Consider the following 12,260-nt stretch of genomic DNA (forward strand, 5'->3'; position numbering starts at 1 on the left):
TGCCTTCCATTTTTCACTACTCTGATGAATTTCATTAAGGTTTTAATTTTGATCAATTATAAAAAACACAGTAACCATATTGTATTTTAAATATTTTGTAATTGGTAAATGAAGAATTTATGAATAAAATTATACCAGTTGTTCAAACTTTTTGACTTAGCAAAAATTTTAAATTGACATTTACAGAAAGAAAATATGAAACAATTCATATGTTTATAAGTTGTTAAAAATATTAAAATTTACCATGAATAAATTACGCTAATATAAGCATATTCATTATTGAGATTGAGCTAATTTTGATTATTTTTATATTTGTATAAATTGAAAGGAATGGAAAGAATTTAGTTCTTTTTCCTTGAAAAAAGGACTTACTTTAGTTTCTTGTTCCTTTTTTTTATAAAAAAAAGAATCAGTTCAATGTACCACCCTTAACATCCTTTAAAAAGGAATTCGTTTCTTTGGAACCCTGATTTTTGAATGGTAATCAATAATCATGACTAACCTGTATTCTTTTTTTGTGAATTTATGTTCTACCTCTACAATTACAATAAATAAATTAATAACTAGACTTACATTTCTGTAAAGAAAACTTATTTTACCTTATATATTATACACTAATTTAAGCATTAAAAAAAAAAATATTGTTTTTTTTTTTAATGATTTAGACTGTTAAACAAATATAAATCATTAGTCATTACTAATTATTCATAACTTATTATAATATTATAGGTAATATTAGTTTTCACAAAAAATATGTTGATTGTCGACTAAGTGTATATATATAGATTACATATAATATTTCCTATATGCAGTAACATTCAATTATTCAAATTGATTATAATATTAATGATGTACAATATTGTATACAGACTAGGAATCACTACACATATCTTCTTGAAGAATAAATAAAATAATACACATATATATTTATGTAGGTATTCTGTACACTAAAAGTTCATATGGTCTTATAAAAATCAAGTGTCACTACTCCCTAGTATTATAAATGGAAAAAAAAACTAAAAATTTAAAAAGCCTACTTCATATTTATTTTTTTTCTGCTTATTCTTTACACCTATTCAATTATTTAAAATAATATTTGATAAATGGTTGCTATATAATATTATTTAAAAACTCTACTGGTGTTATTTTGGGTTTAGAGCTCTATGCTATCAATAGTAGGTACCTACAGTACAATTTGTACTTATATATGTAGTGAATTAGCCTATATAGATTGCTTCAGTTTATAATGTTCTAACTTCTAGTCCAAAATCAGAAAATATTAAAGCGTTCATTCATTTGTATATTTAAGTATTAAGTAAAATTTTTAAGTCTATGAATTTAATCAGTACTATAAAATAATAATATAATCTATAGTGATTAATTATTCATGTTATCTATTTTAAAAATTTTAAGTAAAATTCAACAATTCTTAGAAGATAATTATAATTAATTTTAATTATCGGTTTTATTATTAAAGCCATTAGTTATCTTTTTCTCGTAAATAAGTTAGGTTTTCATAAATATCATTTAAATTATTGTATTTTTTTTAATTTTCTCGGAATTACAAAATTTAATAAATATAAACCATAAATTATTTTAAAATTTTAGATAAATAATTAAAAATAGGTAAATTATTTTAAATTACTTTTTATATTTTAATTATATAGGATTATGAATATATATATATATCTAAAGAGATAATTTACTAAAAATCCATTATGTGATTTAGAATGATATTAGAATATATGGATTTTAATAAAACTGTAGATACACTGTTAAAAAACATGATAGGTACATCATGTATAAACTAAAACTTAATTCATTTTTAATAAATAAATTTTGAAGATAGAAAAACTTTTTGAAATCAAAGTTATTTAAAAAAAGTTAATTTAAGATACAGAAATGTTTGCTTAAAAATCTATTACATTTATGAACTGCAGTTAATAATATCTTATAGATGTATAATATATTTAAACAAATAAAAATTTTAGGTATATCTTCTAATAATACCTATAGTTATAATGTTCAAGACTGTAAAAGTAAAAGTTCCGAGCCTAATGAGATTCCTTATTCTTGAATTAAAAATCATCAAAAAACAGCGGTACCTAACTACCTTTTAGCCACATAACACATTCAACACAATTTAGAAAACCAACATATTTCCCAGCATTTGGACATGGTCATGCTATTCCCATTATCAAGCCTAACAAAAACGAATTCCAAATTGAAAGTTACTGGCCTATTTATCTTTTTAACACTTAACAAATACGTAAACTTTTTGAAAAAATGATTAATTGTCGTCTAGTATAATATGGTATCTTAAAAACTTTAATCACATCACTCTCGAACAAATTTGTTTTTGAAGAAACAAAAATATCATCAATAATTTGTTAACTATAAAAAATGAAATTCATACTTTTGTAATAAGCAAAGCTTAGGGATGATACGATCTGATATTGTAATACGATATGGTAATATGACACAGAGACCCAGAATAATGAATAAATTCATCAAAATCATTGCTAAGGAAAATATGCTCGAATTCATCACAAACTTCTTCAGTCACCGCACTTTTCAAGTTCAAACATCAAACACTCTCTCTGATAAGTTTTGCGAAGAAAACGGAGTTCCACAAGACTTTACTATCTTTGTAGCACTCTTTTTAATCTTTATCAATGATATCTCCAATGAAATAAAATATTTCAATAATACGCAAATGGCTTCATGCCTTCATTATTCGCTGTAACAGTACCTAATACCTATACAAATACCAACTCTATCCAACATAATATACTATAAAAAATTCTTTAAACAAGCTCATATCATTGTTTAAAAAACCGGATTTCGCTTTTCTTCTGAAAAAACCAGTTTCATAATATTTAGCCAAAAAAAGACAAAAAATAAAGTTACCGTTGTTACAAGCCTAGGACACATATATATAAATTTGTCTTGTAACATAATATATTGTACGGTGTGCGGCGACACGTATATTATAAATTATAATCAATAATGCAAGCGATGTGAGGCCAATACAAATACCGCCAAACATTGTCTTCTTTAATTTAGCCATTTAAATATATACACACGTTACTCATTTCTTGAAGAAGGCGAAAACCCGGATAGGGAGACGAAATGTCAAGAATATAAATCTTATTACGAGACTTCTCGTATAAACAAAATCGTCACCATCTTGACACCACTTTTTTTAAACTGATCATATATAAGGAAATTGGGGACAAGAGCTCAGCAGACGGCTAGGGAAGACATTTGGAGGCAGGTCGTAACACCACTCACTAATCACCTTATATCTTACAAATATTGTACTTTTGTATCAAAGTTCAACATTAAATAAAGAAATTCTACGCTTAATACATCACGTGTTCGTTTCTGTGTTGATGTATGAATCAACCAAGTCAGGACGTAACACCATCAACATTGGAATAAAAAAAAACCGGGCAAGTGCGAGTTGGACTCGCGCACCGAGGGTTCCGTACAAACCTGTAGGTATATAAGTAAAAGTTTTTTTTATTTTTATTGCAAAATGAAATTTATAACATAAAAATATGGAAAGCTGGAGGATCATAAATTAATGACAAAGGTATCTTTATCGTTCCAGTAATCCTTCATTTTATATTAACATCTATCATTTATTTTATAATATAACAAGGGCAAGCTTGACAAGACTACTTGCCCTCGCAAGTAGTCGCGAGTTTGAAAATATGCGGCTTAAATTGTTATTATTTCTTTCGATTGCGTTGACATAAAAGTTTGATTTTGTTACAGTTTAAAGGTATTATAGACTTAAGTATTTAGTATGAATTTTAATTTAATACCTCATCGCGTTCATGAGATAAGGAGTAGTAACTTTGAAATTTTCAAAATTGTCAAAAATATTTTTCAAAAATATTTTTTTTTTATATGATGAAACTAAAAATTTACGGTTTTCGTAATTTTTCCTATATCTGTACTATAAGACGTGACTTCGTACGAAACTTCAAGATTCTAAGTTCACAGGAAGTACCCTGTAGGTTTTGATTCCCGTGCGAGTTTCGAAAATTTGCGGAAATTTGCGGCCTAAATGGCTGTATCTTTTGATTGCGTTGGCTTAGAAGGTTGATTTTTCTACAACTTCCAGGGACAGTAGACCTGAGTATCATATACAAATTTCAGTTTGATACCTCCACGCGTTCCTGAGAAAAACGCTCTTGACAGACGGACGGACGGACGGACAACAAAGTGATGTTATAAGGGTTCCGTTTTTTTCTTTTGAAGTACGGAACCCTAAAAACACTATCAAGGACCATTCCATAATCAATATGATAGGCGTTATTTTTGACCCAAATTCTTCATTGCTCCCTTAATTCCAATAATTTATGACAAATTTTTAATTATTTAAAACTAAAATTTAAAGAAATTTTATTTTTTATAATCAACTTAATTCTAAAATATTTTATTGAATCTCATTAGTTTCAAAACTAATTATCTGAAATAATATTTCTTAAATATTTTCGTTTGGTTCTTGATGATTTTGAAGTTATTAATATGAAACTTTGTTAAAAAAATATTTTTAGATATTATAAATTATAATGTATTGAAATTGTCTGTTACATGTTTAATAGATTTTTATAGTATTTTAGTTTTTTCTTATTTTATCAAAATTTGAAAAACGTGTTGGTGAAATGCAACAAATGTTGAAAAATTTAATGTCGCTCACGTATTTGTTTGTCATTTCTTGTATCCAAATTCCAATATATTTTAAGTTATTTGTGTTAATTCGTAAAAATATAATAAATTAGTACTGACAAGTGACAATATTGGCTATGTGTGGTTAAATATTATGACAACGTACATCGTACAAGTTAAACAATTATAGGAAATTAATGGAATTGTGTATTATTTAGAAATATAAAATTATAATACGCGTGTAGATATAATGCGATTTAAATAGTAAACCGTATATACACGTTTTGTGTTAGATTCCGGAGTAGTTGTTGGACGTGCGTATCGCTATTGCATGTTTATCCTCGCACCGTGTGCATATTATTGTATTCGCCTAGAGTTTGACGGATATACTTATAATGTTGTGAACCGAAACGCTCAATCAGTCGGCTTATTTACAAAAATATTTAACGTGCGCAGATCACATAACAATAATGTACGGGGAAAGACACGGCCGCGGAGTGCAGAGTGAGAGTGATAGCGAAAGGGCGTGCAGTGAGAGGTGTGGGGATAGAACGAGTGTGGGAGCAACGGAGAGGACAGACAGAAATAAAAACAGCTCATTGTATAATAATAATAATATAATTTTTTAATGTGACAATTAAAATGTTATATACGATCGAATCAGCAGAACCATACCGTAGCAGACTGCAGACAGTGCAGACGAAAGCGTCCGCGGTCGGCCAGTGACTAGCCGGGCGCTACATTTGTCCGGTTTGCCGTATGTGCAATGTGCATTGTGCCCGACGTCTGAAACTTTTTTATCGCCGGCTATTATTTAGTTTCGGTTCGCGGTAGTCGCAGTCGCCAGTCACCACTCGCCACCGGTTACCAGTCGACATTGGACAGTTGTTCGACCGTGTACCGCGGCCCCGCGTGCGCATTTCTGATACCTATCGGTTTACGGAACACCGCGTACGTTAATAACCGTCGTCGTTGGGCGCGAACCCGTTTTGCGCGTTAAACATTAATATTTTACGTGCATGTGTCGGGGACGGACGAGCATTTTTATTTCATTTGAATTATAGTGAACGAACCGGCCAGTAAATAACGTCGTTTCGCTCGCCGTACGAATGAGATCTCAAGTCTTACACCGTAAGTTCTCATTTCCGCGCACGCCGTGTAACCGATTTAAATATAGCAGCCACCTACCTACCGTTTAGGTGCCTACTGTTGAATCCCTGATTGGAGTTTAGACGTACCCGTTTTATTCAGTAAGTAATCTTTTAAAAATATATTTTTTGTTTATTTAATAAAACTAAATAATAACTATACATTCCATTTGGTACCTACATATTACAAACAAGAAAACCATTGCCCATTACATTATATTTATTAGTTATTACATACACAATGATAATAATATATAATGTGCATAACTATATAATATATATTAAAAAAATAGTTAATTGACCATTTTATTTGCTTGGTATCCAGCCACTCAGATATTATTAATTATGATTTATAATATAAATTATTCCCAACAACGAAAGGTTATAAATCATTTACACATTCTCACATGACCGGTATTACAATTTTCAATAGCATACGTTACCGTAACTTTACCACTTGTGGAATAAATCTTATTTTCTACATAAAATATAACACTACGAATACGCATTGACCATTGACGCCGGAAAAATGTGAATAGATGATTGAACATTTGTGTTTCGCTTAAATGGAATTGAATGAACGTATAAAAGAGTTTGAATAATTGACGTTGTTTGCAACAGCGATACTTCATAGGTGAGGGTTTATAGATACAGAGTACCTATTGACTATGACCGTGAATATACCGTTTTTATTTAGTTATTTGGTTTGAATATTAAACTTGCCCACCATTGGAATTTTACATTTATACATAATATCATATTATATGCGTATGTGTGATGTATATTATAGTGGCACACTATTACGTTATTATTATATACACGATCTTGGAGCCAAGTTTTTTTTTATGACCCTCATCTTGTATCCCATTATCCCTTTATTTATTATTTATTTATTAGTGTAACGTACATATGGGTTGCTCATTCTTAAAATACTTAATTGTTTAACAAAGTTTTACATTATGGATTATATTTATCGATATATATTCTATAAGGACTGAATCTGTAGCGTATACAATTGAACTGATGTAGTGATGTGTGCAACGAAAACGCGTTTAACAATTTTTTATAGTTTTTTTGGCGCAGATCGAATTTGACGAACTCGTATCTATGCGAAAGTAACTAACTTCTATAATAGGATGACTCAATTTTGACTTATTTTTAAGTACTTATGATAGGTATTGTGCCTATATCACACAGAATGAATTAATATTATGATCAATAATGGATAAAATATTCTATATTTTATAATTCAAAATAAATTAAGTATACAAATCTAGGTGTAAGATTTGAAAATTTAATTCAAGGTTCCCCATATTTTTTTATTACTGGTATTAATAAAAAAAAATTGAACGTGATCCCACAAATATATTTTAGTCTGAAGTTTAAATTTTGATGAAATTAAAATAAAAATATATTATATTTATCATATTATATTACTTTTCATTCTATTAAATTAAAATAAATTACTACATATAATGGAAAATGGAAAATATATTTATATACTCGTATGCTCGTGTAGACCGTCTTTGATCTGAATAGTTTTTCGTTTGTATGCAATGATTGATTTCAAATTTTACACATACATTACAGTAACTTATAGTTACTCAATGAGTAATGACGAAGTACGCTCGATACCTTTGACTGTACAGTAAAGCGGCTACCTACATTTTCCACCATTTTAATTATATGGAGTATAGTGCACTGATGCTGGTTTGCAGATGTAAGAAGAGAATGTATATAAGTCGTCAAAAAAGTATACAATAAATCGGGTCCAGTAAAAATTACATATATCAAATTACCTAATATTGATATATTATTCTTAGAATAAACATTTTAATAGTTACTAATTAAATTAATAATAATATTTGTGTAAAATTTGGTACCAATTGTACAAACATTGTGGATATTCATGCAATACGTACAAAATATAACCCCCACTAATAATATCGATAATGGCCGATTATTTATTATTTTAATCTATCATATATCTATAATTTCTGTTTTGCTTCAGTTGAAATATTATCAATTATTTTTTTGTCAAAATCTTTTGAGTATTTCTTTAGTAATAAGCCTCGACCAAACCCTGTTCTAAAGTTTCAAAAAATGTATACAAATGACATAATATATTATTTAAACCTCTCCAATAGTTTTTGAATCTATAGAAGACAGAGAAAACAAATATTAATTTTTAAATAATATATATAGATTTATATTACTTTTAAAGTAACTTATTTTCATTCATTATTTCCAATTAAGCTTTTTCTTCCAAATATGAATTTATTGAAATATTATAGATAGTTATTGTTTCATTAAAACTATAAGTTCTTCTTCTAACATTTTGAAAGTAAAAGGTAGGCATTAGAAGTACCTTATGTATTTTAAAATAAAAATATGATTATAATTATAAAATTACATTCGAAAGTGGAGAGAACTTGCAGCACACACTACACTACTATATAATAATATTAATAATACCTAATAATAAAAGTTAATTATTAAATATAAATTATTAATAACTATGAAAAATAAACATCGGCAAACTATAGTTATTAGTAATTTTTTATTTTAGTTTTTTTAGTGGTCACGATCGGCGTTTCCGTGATGTCACACCATATGGATTACGTATTGCGTTAATTAATTGTACTGTTTGTAATTTGTAAAATACTATCAAGAACATTAGACCAGTGGTCCCAATCTCTTTTATCCCATGCCCCTTTGTAGATTTTTAAAAATCTTATTCTCCTCCTCCTATAAATTGAAAAAAAAATTATTAGTTTTGTATGTATTTAACAACAAACTATTCAATATTCGGAATGTCTATATTTTTATTGATAATAATATTTATAAAATATGAATAATAGTAAATAATAGAATAATAATTAATACGTGTAATCTTTATCGATAGGTACCCGATAACCAACTGTTATTCATTTTTCATTTTTCCCTACATTGTATAATAAAAATAATTTAATAAATAAAAATTTACTTCGTAATGATTGCTTATAAGTAGGGTTAGGATGTTTATGACCTTAAAAACACTAAAAAATACATGCAAATATGCACGATAAATATCAAAATATGCATTTAAAAAAAATTAAATATCTTTTTAAAATTAGTTTATTAGGTACTAATCCAAAATCTATTCCTAATCAATTTACAATACTATTTTTATAACTTTAGACTTAAATACAAATATGAGATTTTTGAAATTAAAAATATAGGCATCACCACACTATTGCGATCATCGTTCATAAACATGATTATGTTGATTAATAAACATATAATTATAGTAAAGATAAATAAGTAATAAAGATAAGTTAATAATTTAAACTACACGTTTTTCTCGTTTTTATTAGTCATGAAACCAACAATGCCAATCTATAGGTAAATATTGATGTTTATATTATATTTAAGTTATTTTTTGGACAAAATATGCATTTATTTACAATTTTTTGGCAGAATATGCATTTATTGATAAAAATTCCTAAATATTCAAAAATATGCAAAATAAAATTGAATATATCTGATTCTAAGCCATATAAAACGAATTTATTACTGGGTTTGTAATGTGTACGACTAAAAGAAAAAATATGCAAAAGTCATAAACATCCTAACCCTACTTATAAGTTATAACTCCTCACTGGCTCATTAATATCTACATGCCCCTCTGAGGGGATCGTCCCACAGGTAGTAGGAAAATACTGTATTAGAAGGAGGACGTAGAACTGTGTATCTGTACATATAAAAACACGACTACAGATATCTATATAGTCGTATATAAAAGTGGCCTAGAATAATAATTGCATCCGTCGAAATACATGTTAAATACAAGTACATGTCGGACAGTAGTGATGTAGATTTTTTTTATGTAATGCATAAGGAATTTATCGGTTTTTATTATTAATTAATAATCTAAATAATGAAACCTATAATTACAAAAGAACGTTTTTTCAAGAACAAATTGTTTTTGATAGAATATACGCTTTCAAGAATATACGAATTTTAACCAAACATATATAATTGTTTCTAAAAAAATACTTTAAAATTATATTTTATATTTTTTATATATATATATATATATCAATATATTAATAAATAAAATGTCAATGTACAAAATGTTAATGTTATAAATGTAAATCAATTAATATTTTTTTTATTCTTATAAGCCTTGATAATACGCAAGCATTGATATTATATAGAATTGATTTATGTATGACATATTTATATAAAATTTTAGAGCAATTTTTTTTAATAATTAAATCGCTTCGTCTGGAAGTCGTATATTCTTAAAAACACATTTATTTGATCGAGGATAATTTGGTTTTATAAGATCATTACCTGGTATGCTTCGTTCAGTTACGTATTGCTGTTCATTTCTAGTATCTTCATAATTTAACAATAGTAACAATATAAATATAAGGATAAAGTTATGTTGAGTAAAAAGGATTAAGGCCAAACTATAATATCATATTACTCTCTTTTATCACTAATGTTTCTGTTGTGTTAGCGTACTACACTTAAAGTGTATTCAGTAAGCTATTGTACTATGTAATATATGCAGTGAAATTTCTATGCCATTGTCAGTTGTACACATACAAAATAAAGAGTTAATTGTTTTTAATTGATATGGAATGGTTCTACTTACCTTATACTAATTGAATGAATCAGTTGCAAGTAGTACTTCAGGAGCGATTAGACATTATATATAACTCTATGAAACGGTAATTAAATAGATGTAAAATATTAATATAAATAATTAATAAAGCTAGAAAATTACTTAATAACCTGCGAAAAATTAAAATTTTCGGTGACCAGTTAATACTAAAGCAGTGGCGGTGAATGCTACATTAATTTCAAAACAGGAAACATGCTTGTGGAGTCTTTGTTGGGCAAGTGGATGTAACTAGCGCAGACTAGACGCAAAACAGTAGTTAAAGGTTACAGTAAGAAACAAGTATTAAGCTAGTACTAGAAGTTATCCATTCTAATAAAAGCTACAAGACTATATATAAAACTTAAAGTATTTAATAGATGATGTTTTACTTGTTGGATCCTTAACATTTTGAAGTTGAATTAATTTATATATGGTATGTTCTCTTCAACCAGATGTGAACTAAATATAAAATAACAAATTAGTTAAAATAGTAATTTTAAACACAAGTAGAGTTAATAAATTCTACCAGATCTTCATCATTATTATATTATTTTCAGAGTAATTGAACTAATTGAAGATTTGGATATTAAACTATAAGTATCTTCAAGGTTGCTTGTAAACTTTATCTGACAGAATTAAAATTAAAAATAAGTACTCAGTATTGTTAATTTAAAAATGTTTTAAACAATTATCATTAATTTTAGAAAGCGGTAATCTACAAATTGCGCCATAAATGTTTTTCTTTTAATTTATGTAACTTTGACTTAATACTTTGATTTGTTGACACGGTCCTACTTAAGAAAAATTGTTTTGATGATTTGGTAATAGTCATATTTTAAGGACATTAGAACTCTTATTTATATACGATTTGTGTTATTCAGCATTTCTATTAATAAAAGGACTCAAAAGTATTTGGCGCAATATTGATGTTGTATCCTGCTTGTCAACACAGTCTTTTATCAAGTAGGTAAGACCCAACCATAAGATCAGCACCTTTATAGCAATAACCTGATAATTAAATAATTCAAATTATTGATTTGAATCTTGTGAATAATTATCTAACAGGGCATGATAATTATCTTAAATATACTCATAATAAAGACATTCTATCAATATTGTTTCCAATGTGAATAGTCTTCATTTTTAAAGTGTGTGAACATATTATTATATTTTACTGAATTCACCCCTTTTCTTCAAACTTTAACAATTATATGTATCTGAGGTTAGTTCACCCATTGACTTCATCTATATAATAATTTTATAAGTAAGTTGTAATTAGTTACCTGAATTTAAAATAAGTTAAAATCTCAAAAGTACTGTTTTATCACTTGGAAATCATGATATGAAATTCCAAATTTCTTTACCTATATTATTGAATGCAAAGCACAATAAAGGTTTTCTCCCATGAGTAAGAAATATTTTATTATAAATTATAAAAATAACTTAAAAATACACAACAATATATTACATTTAATGACTTTGAATAGTTGTCTGACATCAATAATATTATTCAGTATTTCAGTATTGATCGAATATTGATATCATATTATGTTTTTAATAACATACTATAGATTAATTTCAAATGTATTATATCTGCTGATTTTTACAATAATAAATGCGTTTATTGTTTATGGCCCAAATTATTTGTATTAGTTAACTCAAGTACATTTAAGTGATAATGTAAAGGGGCTGAATAGGCAATCACATGTTTGGAGCGCTATGACTGCCAGGCGGTTTCCTACAAGAGCTTCCCGTATCTAATCTATAGTATTTGT

At 27.2% G+C, this 12,260-nt stretch overlaps 1 protein-coding gene across 1 annotated transcript in view; it reads left to right on the forward strand.

Annotated features, from left to right (window-relative positions):
• Window positions 1–5,324: 5,324 nt before the first annotated feature.
• LOC112599742 (beta-1,3-galactosyltransferase 5-like) overlaps window positions 5,325–12,260 on the forward strand; it is a 27,905-nt gene continuing 20,969 nt past the window's right edge. Inside the window, exon 1 of the mRNA XM_025346794.1 lies at window positions 5,325–5,933. The gene's annotated coding sequence lies outside the window, so the exon portion shown is untranslated. The remainder of the gene's footprint in view (window positions 5,934–12,260) is intronic.

This window comes from Melanaphis sacchari, unplaced genomic scaffold (assembly GCF_002803265.2).
Source record: "Melanaphis sacchari strain LSU unplaced genomic scaffold, SCAv2.0 Contig54_pilon_pilon, whole genome shotgun sequence".
Taxonomy (NCBI): Eukaryota; Metazoa; Arthropoda; class Insecta; order Hemiptera; family Aphididae; genus Melanaphis; species Melanaphis sacchari.